General features: G+C 37.5%; 1 long non-coding RNA gene across 1 annotated transcript in view; it reads right to left on the bottom strand.

Moving 5' to 3' along the window:
• LOC131541506 (uncharacterized) overlaps nt 1-20,454 on the bottom strand; it is a 41,772-nt gene that overhangs the window by 20,184 nt on the left and 1,134 nt on the right. Inside the window, exons 2-3 of the long non-coding RNA XR_009271524.1 lie at nt 17,136-17,210; nt 1,697-1,784 (exon numbers count right to left, since the gene is read on the bottom strand). This is a non-coding gene — a long non-coding RNA (uncharacterized LOC131541506). The remainder of the gene's footprint in view (nt 1-1,696; nt 1,785-17,135; nt 17,211-20,454) is intronic.

The following is a 20,454-nucleotide window of genomic DNA, read 5'->3' as shown; positions in this document are numbered from 1 at the left end:
ATGGGGAGGGGCCCATGCAAGACTTCTCTTTGGGAATAATTAAATTTTTTATATCATTTTTTTTCTAACCCAAAATTTTATTAGGCTGAAAAAAAAAAAAGTGTTTAAAATGTATTTATTTAAGGGGAATAAATGACTTATTTATTATTAATTTCTTCAATGAAATCTCTATACCTCTATTTTTAGCCTAGCAATAAATTGTCTTGGGTTTTGTTATTTAACACCTCTAAGTATTACACTTCTTATTTCACTGATATACTTTATATTTAAATATATCGTTCTGAAAATGCAACATATCACTGCTAAAGCATTGTGGTGAAAAAAAAATGACTATGATACACAGTCAAAAATGTAAAAGGAAGTGATAAAGGAGGCCGCAATGAGCAAACCTTATGCAGATTGTATATTAAGAGTTTATGCAAAGGATTTAAATTAATATGCATGACTTTTTCATGTATTTTAATCTCAAATCTGATATTCCGCTGTTTATATATATGTAAACATTCAGTGTATTTGCAGTGAACCTCCACTACAGCCTCTTCTCTGCTTCCCCTCTCAACTCCTCCCCCTTGCTGCTTGAAATCTGCATACATTTGCATGGCATTACCATGCGCATATTCTTTGTTCTGAGAGGGAAAGGATGATGCGGTTTACAACCACATTGCACGTCGCTGTTATGCGCTCCACTTGAAGATGCTTGGATATTTAATGAACGCAAAAATGCTTCATCATCTGTAGTAGTGAACGGCTAACTAGCTTTTTGAAAATGAGACAAAAATAGAAAAGCATTAAAAAACTGGTTATATAAGAGACTGGGTGCTGTAAATTGTAGGAGGTATGGATTGTTCAGTGAATCAAATTACTTCTCAAATTTAAAATATTTATGTTATTAATAAGACCTAAATCATGCAATGACATGCATGAATGTATATTTTTACATGCTACATCTTGTTTAGTTATACTGAAATGAGGTTGAACAGTGCCCAATACAGATTTAATTTTACGACACCATGCATTCAAACATGTCACATGAAACACAGCGATACAGGACGTTTGATACACAGCAGAAACATGGGCTGGCATGCTGTAAACTGACATCTATTGTCCTCGTGGGCTCTTCCCTTTGTGCCGCGGCCAACTGTAATCATGCAAACGCAGGCGCCAGACTTCATTAGCTCCTCAGGGCCAACACTAATCACACCACAGCAAGGCACAAGAGAGGAGGGGCCACAGAGTATGCATAAAACAGCCGGGCATCGCCTGTGTGCTGCTGATATACAGGTATAGTGTACTGATAGCATGCATGCTAGCACTAACTGCTCTTTTTTTCTAGTGTTTTTTCCCCCTTATATTTGCAAACGTTGCTATGTACGTTCAGAGTTTATAAAGTAAAATTTTAAATATGTCCAGGACGTATGGGTGTGAATACATATTATAATGTTATGAAAAAGGATGGGAAAGAACTTAAAAAGTGCATCTGAAAAAGTAAGACAATAGTACCCAAATGTAGTTTACGTGCTTATGAAGCACTGTCTGATTTAAATCTGACAGAAATGAGAATCAAGACTTTTGTTTTGAGACCAGCATGCTTTGTCGCAACTACATAAATCTATCAGATAAAATAAAAATTTTACAAATATATTTATGGGCTACGATTTGGGTTGCTTTTTACATTTGGATTAATCTGAGAACTCACCTCATGTTAGTTTATCATTTGATAACACTGATGCCAGTTTCCTCCTGCTCACTTCCAGTGGGTATGTAATGGTCACATTTTTTCAGTACTGCAACACAAAAGAAAAAAGGACATATTGACTAATTCGCTGAATCTGTTTTACAGTCCGATTCAAGTGAATATCCACCAGTGTTTATCACATAAATGCAGTAAGAATGTGGCATGAATGATTTCATACTTTCATGAATTGGCATATGGTTTGTGTGTGTCGTGCAGGTACACTTAATATTTTTACATGCATACTCTGTCTGTGAATTTTAATTTGAACATATCCTAAACAGTTTGCTGAAAAAATATCAACATGTACACAAGAAGAAAAAAAAAAAAAAAACACTCCAGAACATAATACAACTGAACAATATGCTGTGAAGTGCGTGTGTGTGTGTATGTGTATATGAGTGTGTGCATGAATCTCAGAGCAGTATACTGTCATGTTGCTGTGTCTATGGCATATACAAATGAGTGTTCATTTAAATGAACACATATACTGCCTTCCATCTTTGCAGGATATCATCTCTGGATGTCCAGAAAGAGTTGCTGCAGCTGGTGTAACCAGCATTGCATTTACCTGGAGGGGGGTTCACCACTGGTGACTTTTCAGATGAAATGACTCTTTCTGTTTCAAACCATCCCTCTGTATGGGAGAATACTGGCAGAGGCTGCATGACTGTCACCTCAAAGTATGTCTCTGGCCAGCAGAACCCAAGATCTCTGCAGCTATGCATTCCCTAGAGTCACACACACACCCACACACACACACACACGCACACTGTGCTGCTCTGCTCTACTGTCGCACGGATCCAAAGCATAACATTATATTTATCTTTCCACATATTTAGGCATATACACACACACAAACATTTTGTGTGTAAATAGCTCTGTAGTTTGCAGATGTTGACAGCTTAAAAGGAAGCTTTGGATGGTTTCTTGATTTCTTCAGCAAGAAGTAAACATGCAAAATAAAACATCTGCTACACATACTGCCGGAGGGCAGCAGCTTTTCAAGCCAAATGTGTATCTTTTTATACCATTAGCTGTAAGCTTAATCAAATTGTATTATGAAATATATATTTTTGTGCATATTCCTATAGCATAAGAGATAATTGTTTTTCAGTATACTACAACACAATAAGAAAGACTCCTCTGAACCATATAGGTTTCAAAACAGCTTTTTTTGTAAACCTGTGAATTCTGTGTTATCTACAAAAACTCTCAAAGAGCGGTGTAGGGCCATGTCCATATAAAGGTAGTCCTCTCCTGACACATGTCAGAGACAGAGTGACAGCTGTCAGCTTTTATTAAGCCTCTGTGTCCGTATGGCTTGAGCTTTTGACTTAGTCACTGCTGCTATACAATGCATCCTGCAATGCATTTTTACTTTCACACGGGCTAGTAATATTCTATTACATTATATTTTTACCTACAAGTAACGTAGAGTTTTTTTTTAGACTTTTTAATCCCCTCTCACTTTCATAAGCCCTTATAAGACTTACCATAGCATTCACTCATAGCATTACAAAAAATAAAATACTTTTTGCACCACTCTCGTCTTAAGCTCTTACAAGTCTTAAAAGATGGTTATTACAGCATTACAAATAAACAACAATAAATAATTTTATCAAATACAATATCTCATGGTTCAATTACATTAATAGCTGAGTATTGATTTCTGAGTCAACCTTGACAACTTTTGTGCTGAATGCAAATGTAAAAAAGGCAGAAACAGAAAGCAAATTCCAATGAAAAATAGAAATTTATTTTCAAAAAAGCACATCATAATCATTACTTTTAATACAGTGCAATAAAAGATTTCAACTCATTTGTGAGAACGTTCACTTCTTGGAGCCTCAGATTAATGTCACAATTGAATGCTTCCGTTTACAAAACATGCATATTGCTTTAAAATGATAGCACAATAGAACACCCTATGCAAAGACGTTACTGTATATCCCACATCTTTTGAATGTCACACACTGATGTTATCCATTCAGAAAAAAACATCACAGATAGTATTAATTAAGCTGAGCAGCTACGCTAAAAAGCTAAGAGTCTCCATGTGATTGTATCGCCTGCAGTACGGTGAAAGCAAGGTCCATTTTTGCTCTTGATGTTGGCAGTGTTTGAGTTGTCCCCATCCCCCACCCCCTCTCTCCACACCCTCGGCGTCTGCACTCACTGGATCCCTCTGCCAACACCTCAGTCCTGACAATCAGTGGCTACTGGACTATATATGAAGGCCGACTGCTCTAGCATGGAGCCAGGTATGATTCCCCAGCTGACAGTCTGCATCACATCTGATGGTTGAGAAGCAAGAGCTCCCTCACACACACACACATAGCTGTATACCTCACAGATCATGACCAGCTACAAACAAAAACACTTAGGAACGATCATGCATACGAGCGTTCACAAACACAGCCCACACCTTCTTACACGCATACAACCACACTGGTGACTGGTTATAAATACATCTCTGGGGAATAACTCAGGATTTTTTTTGTGATTGTACAATGACAATTTTCGTTGATCCGATCAGAAGTGGACGATACTAAATAGAGGTGTAAACAGGGTCTAAAATGTTTTAATCCACTTTTGCCCACTTCCAGAGGTACTCAAACCTTAACCGGATTGCTTTTGTAATGTAGATGTTGAATATGTTCGAATAGCCACAAAAGACCGCCCACTAATCCAATACATGGGACATGTTGTGAGAAAATGTACCAGAACAATCAATTTTGTTCAAAAACACACTGATTGTGACCACAAATTGTAGCTGCGTTCTTTCTCCTTTCAATTTGTTTGTTTAGTCAATACTATTCATACAGAATGTCTCGAGGAAATCCACAAAGAAATAGTCACGGGAGACACATTTGAAATGCATTTTAATACCAGGTGAAAACAATATGCGTCTTGGCTGACCACTTGTGATCGGATCACTGAAAACGCATCTTAATACCAGGTGAAAACAGGGCCTTTTCAATTTCAGTTGAACCAAAAAACATCAGTCCAGCTGAGGATAATGCTTTGTGTAGCCATGTGGCACAAAACGACTGTGACTATGTGAATGATTGTTGTCTATTGTCTATATTGTTGTCCTTTTCATCTACGCCACCAACGATTACGCTTTCTTATCTCCTTTCTCAGCACATTTAGTGCAGGAGATACTCTCGTTTCCTCCCATTAACCGCTGACAGGCTGAGTCTAAAACATGCAGGAATTTAATTACATTCGGTCGGCTCGCATAACGGTGGTCTGGTTGCGGGGGGGTTGAGGTGGAGGTAGGTTGCACACATCAGGTATAAGTGTGTGTGTGTGGGTGGGTGGCTGCAAGAAGGAGGGAGTTTTGCTGACACCTCTGTTGCCCACTTTCACGCTAATTAACACTTCTCAGATACCGGGTGACGGCAGTCTACATGACAGGCTCAAGAGGACATTTGCACAGATCTTTCGTCTCTGAACAATCTGTTCAGATAAAGGTGCGCGCGATACTCGCGACAAACGTGTGTGCGGGAGTATAATATGTACACATGCACAAATACCTAACCGACAGCAACAAATGCATACACATGAAACGGATCTCCACTGATGCCACCTCATTATACCATCCCTGCTAGTCACCATCTGTAGAAAGTCATTCAGTAACTCTGTCCGAACCAGGATAACACAGGACCATGGCGGTGCGATTCATGTAACTGTCCGTTCTCCATGAGAATGCCTCACTGCCACTCTGCACTATAATATCATGTCTTTTTGATGCTTTCCTCCACACTGAATTCAAAGGAAGCCCATCACTCTATGACAGCCGATGTCAGTCCTGCTGATGGATGCATGTAGCACATTTCAACATGAGAATGTGTGTAAAATTAGCGCTCTGCTTGGCCTACTATTATTAGAATTTATCCTACCCTGGTGGATGGTTGATCAGCATTAATGAGAAGCTCTATGTTCTCCGAGTAAACCTGTATATGAGTCTAATTACAGTTTTAATATAAATTTGCAAGAGTAATGCGCATGCGCCATCACGCGCGGCTTCTATATGTTTTTTGTGCGTCTGTATGGGGGTGATATACAAGGAGGTAAGCATTAAGAGTCATTTCTAGCACTCCTGCCTCGGCAGTGCCAAGAGGACGCGCAGAGATGAAAGGTAATGCAAATGGAAGTGTCATACAGCGAGTTTCATTCCAGACAGCCACCTTTGAAATAATTAAGACAGTGGAATGGAGTGGAGCCCGAGTGAGGAATAGCAATTCCTCTGAGTGACTCCTTCTAAAGACAGCAAGCAACCAGGCACAACACTGCTGCGCAAATGTTACGACAGCATTTCCATTTAAATGTTTGTTAAATTCGCCAAAAGGGTATTTTAATGTTAATTTGATGATCTCTGTCAAAGGGACATCATTTTAAATTAATTATGACCTTTTTACAATAATCGTGATGGTTATTAAATGTAATCAAATTCAACACAATCATATTGAAACATGTCAAAACGCATTAAACGTACAAGAATCTGTCCTTCTTTTTAGTCTTAGCCAAGGGCCACAATTCCACGTAGAGCAAATAAATATTCATCTAGAATTTTCTAATCGCACACGGCTAAAGATGAATACAAAGTGGGTGAAATGCAGAGGATTCCATGCTGTGTTGGAATATGGCGCATGTGTTGTGCCGGATAAGTACAAGGCTTGCCACAAGCAATTCGCATATGTAGCTGACAATAGTGGGGCGGGTTTATGCATGCAAATGGGTTTCTTGACATGCACGTTGCCAGCCACGCCAGCTAATTTCATAATTGGCGAGCGTGATTATGTGAACGCGGTGGCGCCTTATTGGAACATGCGAGGTGGGCTTGTAATCAAGCGCGTGCCAGCGGACATTTTAGGTCTATCCTTTTCGCATGCTCACCACTGCTAAATTCTTTAAGATGGTGGCACCTTGAAGGAAATGCTACTGCGCTGACGGAGCCCAGCCCACCTCCTCCCTACCCAGAGTCTGCAATGCGATTCTAGGAAGATTGTGGGGCACCCGTCGCCTACCCCACCTGCATGATAAATTTTTAATTCCCACGTCACTAATAAGCATATTAAGCTGAGAGTCTGGAGCTTCCGCATATATGCATGAATCCGCATACATTAAATCTGCATAGAATCGAGTGATTCATATGTAAGTATGCTAACGTGCGGCACTTCACTGTGCAACATTACTGCCATGTATGACAAATGCTGCCTTTGGATTGTAACCCATGTTTTTTTTTAGAGACACAAAAGGAATCTCTACTCATTTTCTAAGAAATGAGGTGGCACAACCCTAATTACATTGATTTCACCTGAACTGATTATCACGATCAAAATACTAATGGTTTTTCAGCAAACAAACTCGCTATATAGCCATATTTGAACTGCATTATTCAGTCCTGAAAAATTTCAAAATAGGTTCCTTCAAACAGATTACTTAAAAATTGTTAAAATGTAAGGTAAAAATGATTTTGTTGTAATTTATGAACAATGTAAGCTTTAAATTATACTTTTTTTTTTTGGAAATAATACTGTCAAGCTTCTCATTGGCAAGACATGCATCATTTAGGCTCTTTCAACTGATTTGACGTTTGAGGGGTATTTGTGACACAGTTATTGACTTATTTATAGCTCTGAGAATTTGCATAATCTAAATTCCGCAGACAACAGACATGCTCAGTCAAACCGCGGTTAACGCCACTAACACATAAGGCGTCACAGTGCTGTTATAGCACAGACTGCTTCTGACTTAGAGTAAAAACAATATTATTCAATCTTGTACCATTTTATAACTGTCATTATCATGCAATGTAATATTACCAATTACATACATTGCGACAAGATATACTATACTGTATAATACATAATGACAGATTTTTAACAATATTACACAATAAATCAAATCAATAATTCAGGCATTTCAAAAAACTTACTGAACTGATTTTGAAGTGTTCAGGTCAAGATTGAACTATTAAATGCAGGATTGAACTGTGACATTTTAACCATTGCAATTTGTGAGAATTTACTCATGTTACTAAGGGTTATATATCATATTAAAATAAAATATTTAGAATTTTTTGCAATCACTGTACTGCTTCTAAAACTTCACACTGAGGTTAATTTGCTCCATGAATCATGCTGCAGGGTTGTTCTATTTGAACTATTTGAACATTTTGGCACTAGACCTGCCTGCTTCTTTGAGATGTCAATGAGCTGTGCATTGACTCTGATAAATCAAGATTTGAACGTGAGATACCAGATTGTTGATGAAACACTGATATACACAATTACACACACAACCATGACAAATCCGAATGCAAATATGTACACATACATTTAAGTGGCTTCTTAATACCCTCACAGATCCACACCCACACAAGTATATACATGCATAGAGAATCTTCCACTTACTAACACACACATATATGGAACCTGTCCTGCTTTTGCACATTGCCATCATACGCATGTCAGATCACCCCTTGTTGCCACAGCGACTCCAACCAGCGGGAACAACACTGTACATGTGACCTGGTCGAGAAGGGGCGGGTCTACAGGATGCTCTGTGCCAACATGTATCTGCTTGTTTAATATCACAGCACATTTTATAGCTGTTTATTCAGTTAGATTGTAGGAAGTAAACTTACACATGCATGTAAGCCTACTGAATCTAGAATTGCTTCTTATCAGTGGGACATAGATGAGAAAGAGAAAAAAAAATACTGCACTTATCTCATCACAACACTGTAAAACGTATCAATATGCTGCAAGTGATTAACTAAATGCCACTTTATGTACCAAACAAAAATTTTATTTGTGGGTCATAAAACCTGAAAGTAAAGCCAAATGCTTTCTTAAAATTATGCAACTTGTCTGATCCGCACCCAGGGACTACAAATTTGATCTTTTTCTGTTTCTGCTCCACATCTGTGGAGTGCTCTTCCTTCAGTGATTAGACACTCTCCAACACTGGACTGTTTTAAGAAGTCTTTAAAGACTCCTCTTTTTAAAGCTGTTTATTGTAATTGAGTGTACTTTGATATTTCTGTATTGTTATTTTATGGTGTTGTAGCAATTATTAAATTATTAAAAATAAAATGCATTATGATTATTATTATAACTTATTAACTGTAAGCTTTCTCATCATAAAATGAGACATACAAATAGATGAAATCTGGTTAAACAAATCTAACATGTACAGAAAACTTGTGCCCTTTTGAATTCAGTAATGTAACCACAAACATTGAAGAAAAACAAACAAACAAAAATAAACTCTTACATCTCTCTGTAACCTTACACAATTACAAAAATAAATAATTTAAAAAAATTCAAGTTTCTTCTTCTTGTGTCCCACCGTCTTTGAATATGTCTAGTTAAAGACGCTGTTTACATTTGCATTTACAATTATTTTCTCTCCAAATGCATTTTCATCAAAGTGAAGAAAGCATAGCCTGTGTTAACAATTGACTAAGCATGGATCTGAGGACACAATTTAAAATCCAAACAGGCTAAGCATCCATTGATTAAATATATTTAAAATAAGAGGTAAACAAAATATATTTAAGTGCTAACAACTGAATGAGATGATCACAGCATTAAAGACAACTGTGCAGAAGCGCAAGGGATTGTGACTGAGAACAGGTGGAGGATTGGAGTAGCCAAAAATATGAAGATTGCCTGCCCAATGAATACTGATAAGCTGCCATGGTCGCCATGGTTATAGTATTCAGCCAATTACAAGACAGCAATATGCCTGAACTGTCTAAGACACACACACACACACACACACACACAATAGCAAACGGCTCATTCATAGAGCTGCAGGCAACCAGCCTACTACATAAAAATTAATATTCAAAAGGAACCTTGGAGTTCACCTCAATCTAGGTCCTAAATCATGTAAACATGCTGAATATTTAGTTGAAGCTCAGAGCGAGTACACTGTCTTTGCTGATTTCTATAAAAATCTCCAAAACAGAGATTATATTTTAAAATTAAGATATCACTTAGGTGTAAATCCTCAAACACATTAAAATAATACATAAAATATTAAATATGTGTTTTATATGTTACAAGTTAAAAGCACTGGCTTTTAGCATGCAGCGCTGCCTTCTCTATAGTATCACTGATATTCTTGAAAAAACATGACCCATTTCTATCACTCAAAGCATGTGGTTTTGCAGTAATGAAAGAAGTGATCTCAAAAATGATTTGCAAACATTCAACATTACATTCAACCTTTCGACAGTACACCTTAAATTGCAATGCGGACATTTTGAATAGATTGACTGTTAAGTCCTGGTGCATACAAAGCAAGCGCTGGATATGTAAAACGAGAGGACATGTAACATTATCATAAGAGGAATTATTAAGGGTTTGACTGGAGTGCTAAAAACAAGGTGTATGGTTTTGTGTGATGCAAAAAAAAAAAAAAAAGAGGAGAAAATGTCAAATTATTTTAGCATGACGTGAGTAAAAAGCAGGTTTTTGTTTTTAACACACCATTGTTGTCTTGAACTCAAAAGGCAAGGTGTCAATGTCTTTTCACAGTGGATTCTGGTAATAGCCTGACAATATCATGTTCCTTCTTTTTTTCTTATTGAGAACACATAAGGCCCTACTATTACAGGCATTCACAGAAAAGAGCCTGGGATTAAAACTACTTCAGTTTTGTCATTTAAACAAAGCTATATTTTTTCATTTTTCAATACATCACAATTTTGAGAAAAAAAATATAATACAATAATAATACTGTAATGCATTTATTTATCTTATAAATTCTGTTGGCTAGATATTAAAATAATTATTTAGTTTAAAAAATCTTTTTAAAGCTATGGGCTATTTCTTAGACTAACATTTTGAATACAATTACAATTGCACTGTGTAAGTGTTTAGTTCCTTGATATTTTTACTGAAAGGTAAATGGTTTAAGACAGAATATGTGTTAAGGTTTACTAAGCCTATAAAAATGTATATTGTAATCTGCAACTAACTTGCCTTGTAGGCCTCTAAAAATATTTTATTTATTTCACAGATACTCTGAGTAAATTCATAATAGAGTAGACCTATATTAAAAGTCTACTGCAAAGAATAAATACTGTATAATGAGAGGGCGTTAAACCAGACGAAAAAAAAAAATCTCACACTTGTCAAGTTCAAATGCAAGCGCTTTGAGGACAATAGTGGTGATGTCATGTTTCAACGCGGTCTGAGGCAGAGCTGCAGCAAAGCTATGCTTCAAAACGCCACTTCTTTTACATACACACGCCTTATTCCCACACTTACAAACAATTCACCTCAGCAGCAGAAGCAGCAGCGTATATAGCTATCATGCCTGTGATATATTCACAGCCGTTAGGCTACTGTTCTTGCTTTGGGGCCCGCGTCTGCTGAGGCTGGGAACGGTCGCCACTTTCTAAAGGGATGCAGATGAGTCGGGTGCACTTGACATCTTTTCATGACCCATGTCGCCCCCAGCCCCCCCAGCCCGCCGGCGCTGTCTGTCATATTCTGGATAGGGCCGTGGCATTGCCACTTGCCCTCGAGCGTGGGAATGGGAGCGTCCAGTCGTTCACATCTACTGCGCTCCGTTTAACGGAATCAATTAAGGAGGACCGACCCCCTCGCTCCCCATGTGCCCACCCCTTTTCATTTTTGTCAGCTCTCTCTATATGTCCTAATTATTTCTGTTTGGGATGCCAGCGCCGTTTCCTGGCCAAAGGCGACCGAGCTGAAATAAATAGTGAGCACGTGGGTTCCTCTCTTTTCACGTGTCAGTTTTCAGTAAATTGGTGAGATCATACAAACTCGAGTATTATTCATTTAAATCTATTATTAATTTAAGTCTATTAATTTATTACGCTGCGTAAAACAATGTTTCCTCAGGGAAAAACGAAGCTGACTTTTTTGTTTGTTTGTTTGCTTGCGTTAACATTTACATGTTTTGCGCGGAAGCGTTATGTAGAAAATGCATAGCCTACATTTCACAGCAACATAACACCAAATGAAACCTAAATAAATAAAACCCAAATTCTTGTTTGACAATGTGTCTAGCTAACAGCTCTCCAAAGGTATTGACATATATATATATATAGTACATTTTTGTAAATGTATCTTCGTGTCATTAGGCATCCAGAGTTTTCGATGAGCCAGGAGGCAGTTTTTACTTTCGGTTATCTAGCTTTATGAAGTGCAACATACTCATACAGCTAGATAACCAAAGATAACAACTCGCTTCCAATTCCACAACAGTAATCCCCGGATACCTCCGTGTCTTGTGTGTAAGAATAAATCCAAGTGAAGAAGTTGCTTAAACAATAAAAATAGGCACGGGACTTCACAATTGTCATTTGCAGTTCTTAAAAGTAGGTATGCTCGCAACAAAAATAAATGACAGTTTCTTCACAGGGTAATCAGAATCAAAACAGAAGCTATAATCCATTTGACATCGGAGCAGTTAACGTTAAAACAATATGAGAGTTGGAGTGAGGGAGCCTGTCGAATAAGAAGCAGTCATCCTCGCACAGGCCATCATTTGCATTGCAAATTACCTCCCAATCTCACAAAAGGCTCCTTTGGCTCTATTAAATCGTGGCAGCAGCGATAGATATCCCACGGAACCAGCAGCGAGATTATACAAAGGAAAAATCCGATTCCAGAGGAAAAAAGTGCACACGGAAATAACATCGCGTTTGTTTCGGCACTGAATGGAGAGATCTCTCTCTTATTTTTGGCCGAGTGGTGGCAGGTTGTCCGTGCACGGAGGAGATCGGTAATGCCACAGATCCCTGAGAGCTGCTATGAGAGAGACGAGAGGAGGATTGTGTTGCTGCTGCCAGCGGTCTGAGAGAGGGAACAGGGCCACATCTAGAGGAGTGGGGGGGGCGGAGGGGGTAAGCGGGGGGACGGGCTTCCAGTACCAAAATATGGACCAGCCAGAGAAGGTCAAAGGTCTCGGACCACGGGAGTGCAAGGCGATGATGATGGTGGTGATGATAATGACGATGTCATTAGAAATCTCCAGAGTGCGTTTGCATCCCTCGTGCAGGTTGAAGCGGCGATCCTTACGCACTTTTGCTGTACGCATAACGCATTTTCAACGACGAGCATGCTTGATGGAAATATTTGAGAGGCAACGCCATTCACCCTTGCTAACGGGGATTTTAGTGCGACTGAATACATGAAAATGCTCGCCGGCGACAAGAGGAATCTTGCGATCGACACGCAAAGGTATGTATAGCAGCTGCTCTCTTGACAGAGTAAGGTGGTTTCCATTGCTAGTATGTGTAGATGCCCTCATATTCTGACCACTGATATCAGAATCTTATTTTTAAATTGATTACATACTCATGCCTACTTTCTGTTCCGTGAGAACTGTAATTGAGTGCAGTAAGTGGATAACTAACCTATCAATCAAAACGTGATGCCGACTTTCCAGCATCTGTGTGCGTTTCAGACTGTGGGACTCATAGCACAACTCTCTCTCCCTCTCTCTGTGTATGCGTGTGATATAAAGTTGAAAAACATTCTCAATAAAATTATTTATATCACTTATCTTATACAATGTGTCTTCAATTCATTTCCACTCTGTGTCATTAACTGTATAGAACTAGATGTCAGCACACAAGGTGTTCTGTAGGCCTGTACAGTACCATACACAAATAATGGAACTCTTGCCTTACAGGTCTCTAATTTTGGCCACATCCAGGTCAAAAGACAGCTATCATTAATCTCATATGATGGTTTCTGACTGAATTGGTTTAGGTGAATAATGTCAGCAACATTTCATATATATTAAGACAACTAATAGCTTTAAGTTGGAAAACTTCTCCCTCTTTCAGGCCTTCTAGAGCATAGTCAAATACAAATAACAAACACAGAGCACTGCTAAAATCGATAAAGAGTGAATAAGGCATTTGACTCACATGCTCACATGTAGCTAGTCTAAGCATTATCACATATTGTGTATAAAGAAAAAATGACATTATTAACACACGTGAAAGTTGATTGTCTTTCCTGAAACAACACCACTACCAAAAAACTAATGTTTCTTAGAATCATAAAGAGGTTTGATCAACATAACAGTTATTAAATTAGTATCAATGACAGCTCACATAACATCTCATAGAAATTTGTGTGATAGAAAAGGTGTGATTGATGCATGACCTGCAATCAAAATCACTGTCTAAGCAGCACAAGATGAATACTTCTGTTCCAAAATGCAAAATTAAACTCCCTTGCGCATAATGACAAGTTGTGAGGCTTTGTCACCTTGTATTATCACTGCATGAGACTTTGGCCTTGAGACAAGTGCGTTGTGTTAGATCAGTTCAAAGTACATTAACATCTATGACAATGTTCTACAATGTGGTTTTAATATCTCGAAAATAAACTCAAATGTACAATTGTGAAATTTATTTCTTCAAAATCTGTAATCCAACTAACAGCACTGTATTATTCTTAATGGCCACAAAAAAAAAAAAAAAAAAAGAGAGAGAAGTGTTTCCAGATGTACTCACTTGAGCAAAGGTTTTTTTTTATAATTATGCCGAAGTCGACGTGACCAGATGAAACTCCTGCCGTAGGTATGAAGCCGGCGTGCACGGGCAGCTTTCGGTTTAAAATTGCCGCTAATACGCAGTTCATTACGCGTGCCTCAGCGGCTCTGATTCTCACAAGAGCACAGTCCAAGCGCACGAGAACGACAGCTACCGTATAAGCGAGAGCCAGTGAGAGGGGGAGAGAGAGAGGAGGGGTTGAGAAGTTTCCCATAACCTATTTGTCTGCAGCACCAAATAGAAAAGTGCACTGTTGAGCAGAGAAGGTCGGCATGTTCCCCCTTTCTTTTTTTCATGAAGGGTGTTCGGGAGGGGGCAGTCCTCTCTGTGAAAGAAAGGACGTGCTCTGAAATTCAAACAAGTTCGCCAGGTCTTTTGTTGGACTTGAACTGAGGAGGCATTGTTCCTCTATTGGCGTGGACTAGCCCCAAGTTCCCAGACCAGGTTACGGATTGACTGCGGTAATGAATTTGCTCCGAGCGCTTCTGCCCAACACGTTTTGACTGACGGAACGCAATAGCCATCTGACACTGAGAGGACATCATCAGCTCGGGGAAAACTTACACACTGATACGTAATAGCTTGTGAAGAAAAAAAAAAGAAAAGAGAAAAGTGAAATTGCTACTATTTAAACTCACCATAACCTCACGTGCGAGTGCGCGCACGCGGGCACAGAATGGGGCCTCATATTACATCTTTTACCTCGTGCCATGAATGCACAGGCCTATAGGCTACATGCAATGATATTTGCAGTCTACGAATTATAGAGTCAGTTCTCTTTTGACGCCTCTATAGTTACAATTAGTGCAACTATCTAAAATACTTTTTAAATAATGCATCTTACTTTTGATAGGCTTTGTAATTTGTAATAAATTATAATATGATGCTTTGTCAATGTCCTAGGCCTATCCGATGATGATCCGAACAAAAAATGCTGAATACCGTTGCTATAGTTACCTTCTCTGGCGACTGAGATTGCTGTGCGCCAGCGTTATATTTGAATATGCGCACTGATTTACTTCTAGTCCAAGTTTGAAACACATACGTATATATGTAACAAGGAATATGCACCCGTGAGACCGATGCCAGACTTTTTTGTTTTGACATTCAATGATACGGCTTCAAATATTAATTAAGGGGGTCAGACCCTCCCAAAAACTTAATTCACACAACGCATATTTATACAACATGATCATGAATTATTATTATTAGGCCTATTATTGTTATTATCATTATAGCAAGGTTTATTTATTTAATGCTCAAGTTCAGATTTTCATCACGATATTTCCTAATTTAAGATTCTGAACGTTTCCAAATAATGTTGCCTAATTCTTATTCCTTCACTGTTCTCAATTATTGCTAGCGCTTGCTTTTGACTAAAACGAATTCACGTTTAGATTTTACAACGAGGTCACGTCCAATGACGTAGCAAGCCTATCGGCTACGTGCAGCCATATTTAAATACATCAGGGAAATTAGCGCATCAAATATGCAAATCCCCCAACATAGCCTTTCTTTCAGCGGTCGGAGTAATTTCCCCTCATCGGCTTCGAGGTGGCTCGTTTCTTTTTCGGAAGAATATGTAAGTTGCTGTTTTTTTATTGAAAGGAAGAACCTTTCATGACCGTGAAACTGGACCATATGCAGCAAAGAAGCGGAGACTCATTGCCAGGGAAGTCGCCCATCATGCATAATGAGACGCCTGCTCCGCCATTCTTGCATCTTCACCGCAGTTGGTCCTTGCGTGTGTATTATTTTTAATATTGATGCATATTTAAAAGGTATATTTGAATTTCCTTTGCATTCACGGTGGCTGCGTTGTCTTGATTCCATTTTATTTCATGCGCCTTTGGCAGAGTGATTTGGCTCTTCGCGATGCGGATTTTTATTGCACAGGCTACAGCATTGTCTCCATTATTCTTTCATCCATTTAAAGAAGGTTAAACAATACTTAACGTTTTTTTTTCCTTCTTATTCCTTCTTTAGGATCCGTCAATAGAAATATTATAAAATACCAGTATGCTAAATATTCAAAAGCATTATAAGCGAACAAAGACATTTGAGCGGCTCAAACAAAAGGACACAAAGAGCATTGTGTTACATTAGCATATCATTAAGTTAGAGCATCTCTCATTCAGAAATAGTCGGTTAAAAGATACTACAACTGTAGTTAGCTACTAGACAAAGCAGATATTTGCATGCAATTTGAAGTCGTCTATACGAACTAAAATGAGTAAAACAAAATTTCTATGCACTTAACAGTATTAACATTATTATTAGAGAACAAAAAAGTAAATATATTTATAAACTATTACATAGTAATTCAAAAATGAGCATCACATCTTCTAAGTTCTCTTTAGCTTCCTTAATGGACAAATAGTCTGCTATAGTCTAAAAAAGACAAGAAAAGCTGAAATCATGAGGAAAATGCTTAGAAAATTAATTGACAAACGAAATCTATTGCTTTGAACTTGCCACTGACACAAACATCATCGACCTCAAAACTTACCGCTAAAGTCATCATTAGGCCTTATATCCACTTATTAATATAACTGCGTTCACTTTCGAGTCAAGACTCTTTTCCAGAACTTTTTGCGCAATCTTAGGCATCTCTTCTTCATAGTTCCTACTCGTAAAGCGTCTGATCTTCATCTTGTGAACCTTTGCTCAACGGATCTGGCACCCAATAGAAGTGGTCAGACGGGCACACGTAAAGATTTACTCCCAATGGGTCAACACACGTGCTGTCGCATGTTTTCCGCCTTAAACAAACTTCAGACAGTCCTGCTATATCTCTTTATGCGAACAGACGTCAATGAGAAAAACAGGACTTACTTGGACTCTGCACGTCCTCATCTTCGCGACTTCGTACGGTCCGAAGTTGTGTAGCACATGTGTGATCTGCTGCGCCTGTTTGCAACACAGCAGGACCGCGATTACCATACTTATGCATATTTAAAACCTATAGAGAAAAGGATTTCAAACTTTCCCACAGCTCCTATAAATATAATGGGAGACAATAACTCACCATAACGTCCTGAATTATAATATAAACCATATAAAACTGTTTCTGTATAGCCCAATTGGAGAATGAATTCTATTAGCTAACTTCAAATATTAATTTCATTTTTATGTTATTTGGTATTAAATTCTAAGCTTTTTTTTTTTTTTTTTTTAGCCGCCATTGATTGGTCTTTTGGACCAAGTAATAGATAAAGTTAATATAGGGTGCATATTTAGTCGTATTTCGACTTCGCGGAGAATGAAAAGAGATTTCAGGCAATTCCTGATGACACCCTTAAAGCATAATCCAAAAGTGTCTTAATAACTTTGAGAATGTTTTCGAGGCTCATGAAAAAAGACGTTTCAATGAGAGGAATTGGCAATTGTAGGATTTTTGTATCCACTGACTCTTTCACACGTTATAGTCTATAACCGTTAGCCTACAATACTTTATAGTAAACGCAAAAAAAACAAAAAAACTGATTTTTGTTTTTGCGTATCTTGAACAGGATTTTCCCCAGCGTGTCCCTGTAAATATATTGATTCTTATTATCGATGTATATAAACAAATACAGTAAAAGGAAAAATATAAGCAACAAATTGTCTTAATGGTCACTTATTGCATCAAAAAATAGATCTGTATTTCAGCCTCTTTAATTACGCGTGTAAAAATAACATGAAAATCGAAAATGTCTAGTGTCTAAACGAGCCGTATGGCTTATTTCTATTTCTCATCTCCTTTTTCTCTCTCGTGGTTCTTTTCACAATCATTATCAACGCTATAGATATATATCAAATATAAAATATATGGAGAGACTTGTTGTTTAAGTGAGTTAAACCTATGATAGATAGAGAGAGAGAGAGAGAGAGAGGGGTGGAGAGGGAGGGAGAGAGAGAGAGAGCGAGAGAGGCTGATTTCCAGGTAATTCAATACACAGACATTCATGTTTTCTTTCTATTGTTTAGCTGAGCCGAATAATGCAGTGCACACATACGATTAACAGAGAATTGAGACGAAACGGTGGGTATTTACAAATATTTTATAGTGTTGATAAACTAGTTTTCCTTCCCTTTTCAACTGCTAGGCTACATCTTTATTTTTCGTGTAGGACACATAACCGCGTGGCCAATTCCTCTAAACGTGTAAGACAGCAAATCAAATAATAAACTCTATTCTAAATGATATTTCAAGCCATTTCTAAATATTGCCTCAGCCATCCGTTCTCTAGAAATTCATTCGAAGTGAGAAATGAAATTTGAATCACCGTGATGCATTTCTGTAACACGTGGCGACATCTAGTGGTGTAACGTTCTATGGCGCACTCCTGCAGAAACAAATGTAACGATTTATCAGGAGACAAGAGCGATAATTCCACGTGAACATACCATTCATAAATTCATAAAGCAATCTATCATTTTTATTGTATTTGATTATGTATTAGTTTTTCTCTCTCAAAGCGTCCATTAATATAAATCTACGGCTGTCGTCAACTTTCAAAAGCAAACTGATAGATAGGCTACAACGATTTCAAATTGTAATCAAATATTGATAGATATATAAATACTAAGGTTTAAATTATATAGGAGCCTTGCGTCCCTTTCTATTTTTGTAGATACGTTAGACTACACAAATTTCTATTTGGGGGAAATAAAATCCAGTAGGCTACACGCACAATAATAGGCTAGCAGCAACAGTTTTGAAAACATGTACCCAAATATTGGCTTTATGGTAGATTTCTTTGTTAGTCCGTTATATTTTTAGTCACCCTCAATTATCAGTGATGACTAACTATTGTCGCTGTTGTTGTAAATTGTATCCAGTAGCCTACTGTGCAGATGACTGTAAAAACACGAGGGAAAAGTATTTTAGTCTATACTTTCCGCTTTCTTAAGCCAGAGCCCTTAATAAAGCCAGGAAATGTGTTAGTAACCAAAGAGACATTTCAAAGGTTAATTGTCTTTTTAAAATGTAGGCTACTTAAAAATAAAAATAAAAAAACTGTCGCAGCCACTTCTGGCCAACGCGGGATACACGCGATATATTATAAATGCGTGCTCAAGATCTTGCAGGTATGAGCCGTAGGCTATTGTTTATTGCACGGATTTTTTTTTTTTTACATTGTGATAACCGCTTTCAAACATACAACAATATACTGTAGTATTAACGCGCATGGTTTCATTTAAAAATTCATCTTAAATGTCATGTTAATAAAAATTTTATACAGTTACCATGTTCACTTGATGATTGTCAAAAATACACTTGCATGACCTCCTTTGCTATAAAGCATATTGACGAACAAATGTCTTCGAGATGTTACAACGGGAACTTTTTTAAATTGATTTTATGTAGGCCTACTTAAAAAAGAAAGAAAGAAAGAAAATGGAACGAGAGAGAAATCATATTTTGGGTCTAAAAATATTCGTCTGGTAATTTTCGATATTCTCCCCAAAATATCCGCAACTAGTGTAATTTATCGATGATGATTACATGTAGCCTATCTAATGGATGACAAATTAAAACCAAATTAATGAAATGAATAATAAATTAAAACAAAAAATATTATAAAACAAAATAACTAAAAGCAGCTTAACTTAGAACAAACATTTTTGTTTTACTCTAAAGAAACTGCTGTTTTCGCTTTTTCTTTTTTTAGCAGAAAGCTACAGTCAGAATGAGTTTAGTGCAATGAGCCAATACGAGCTTTTGAGTTATTATTTTTTTTATTATTGTGAAAAGTTTCAGTGTTCGATATATTTAATGGTATTTATGATGTTTTACGTTTTACAAAATATCTGTTCATTTGTTAATTGTTCATTTGGCTCGCAATTATTAATCGTTATTATAGCCTAGTAAATGCAAGATTTCAGTTGCACTAAGTTTAGACTGCAAATTGCTTCAATGTCAAAGCGCGCCTTTGATTCTCTTTCTTTCGTTTGTTGTGTTCATATATAATGTATTTTTGAAATATTTGTGAAAGTGTAAATCAAAGGAGTGATAATATCTTCGGTACAACATCTGAAGGAGAAGAAAATAATCTGTTGATTAAACGTTGAAATAATCTCTTTGTTGTGACTGTCTTTTTGATCATCAAAGGCGTTCAAAAATACTTACATTTTAGTTTTATATAAGGCTACAATATATATTTAAATG

The sequence above is a fragment of the Onychostoma macrolepis genome, chromosome 05 (genome assembly GCF_012432095.1).
Source record: "Onychostoma macrolepis isolate SWU-2019 chromosome 05, ASM1243209v1, whole genome shotgun sequence".
In the NCBI taxonomy this organism is placed as follows: domain Eukaryota; kingdom Metazoa; phylum Chordata; class Actinopteri; order Cypriniformes; family Cyprinidae; genus Onychostoma; species Onychostoma macrolepis.
This window is presented reverse-complemented; position numbering and strand designations above follow the sequence as displayed.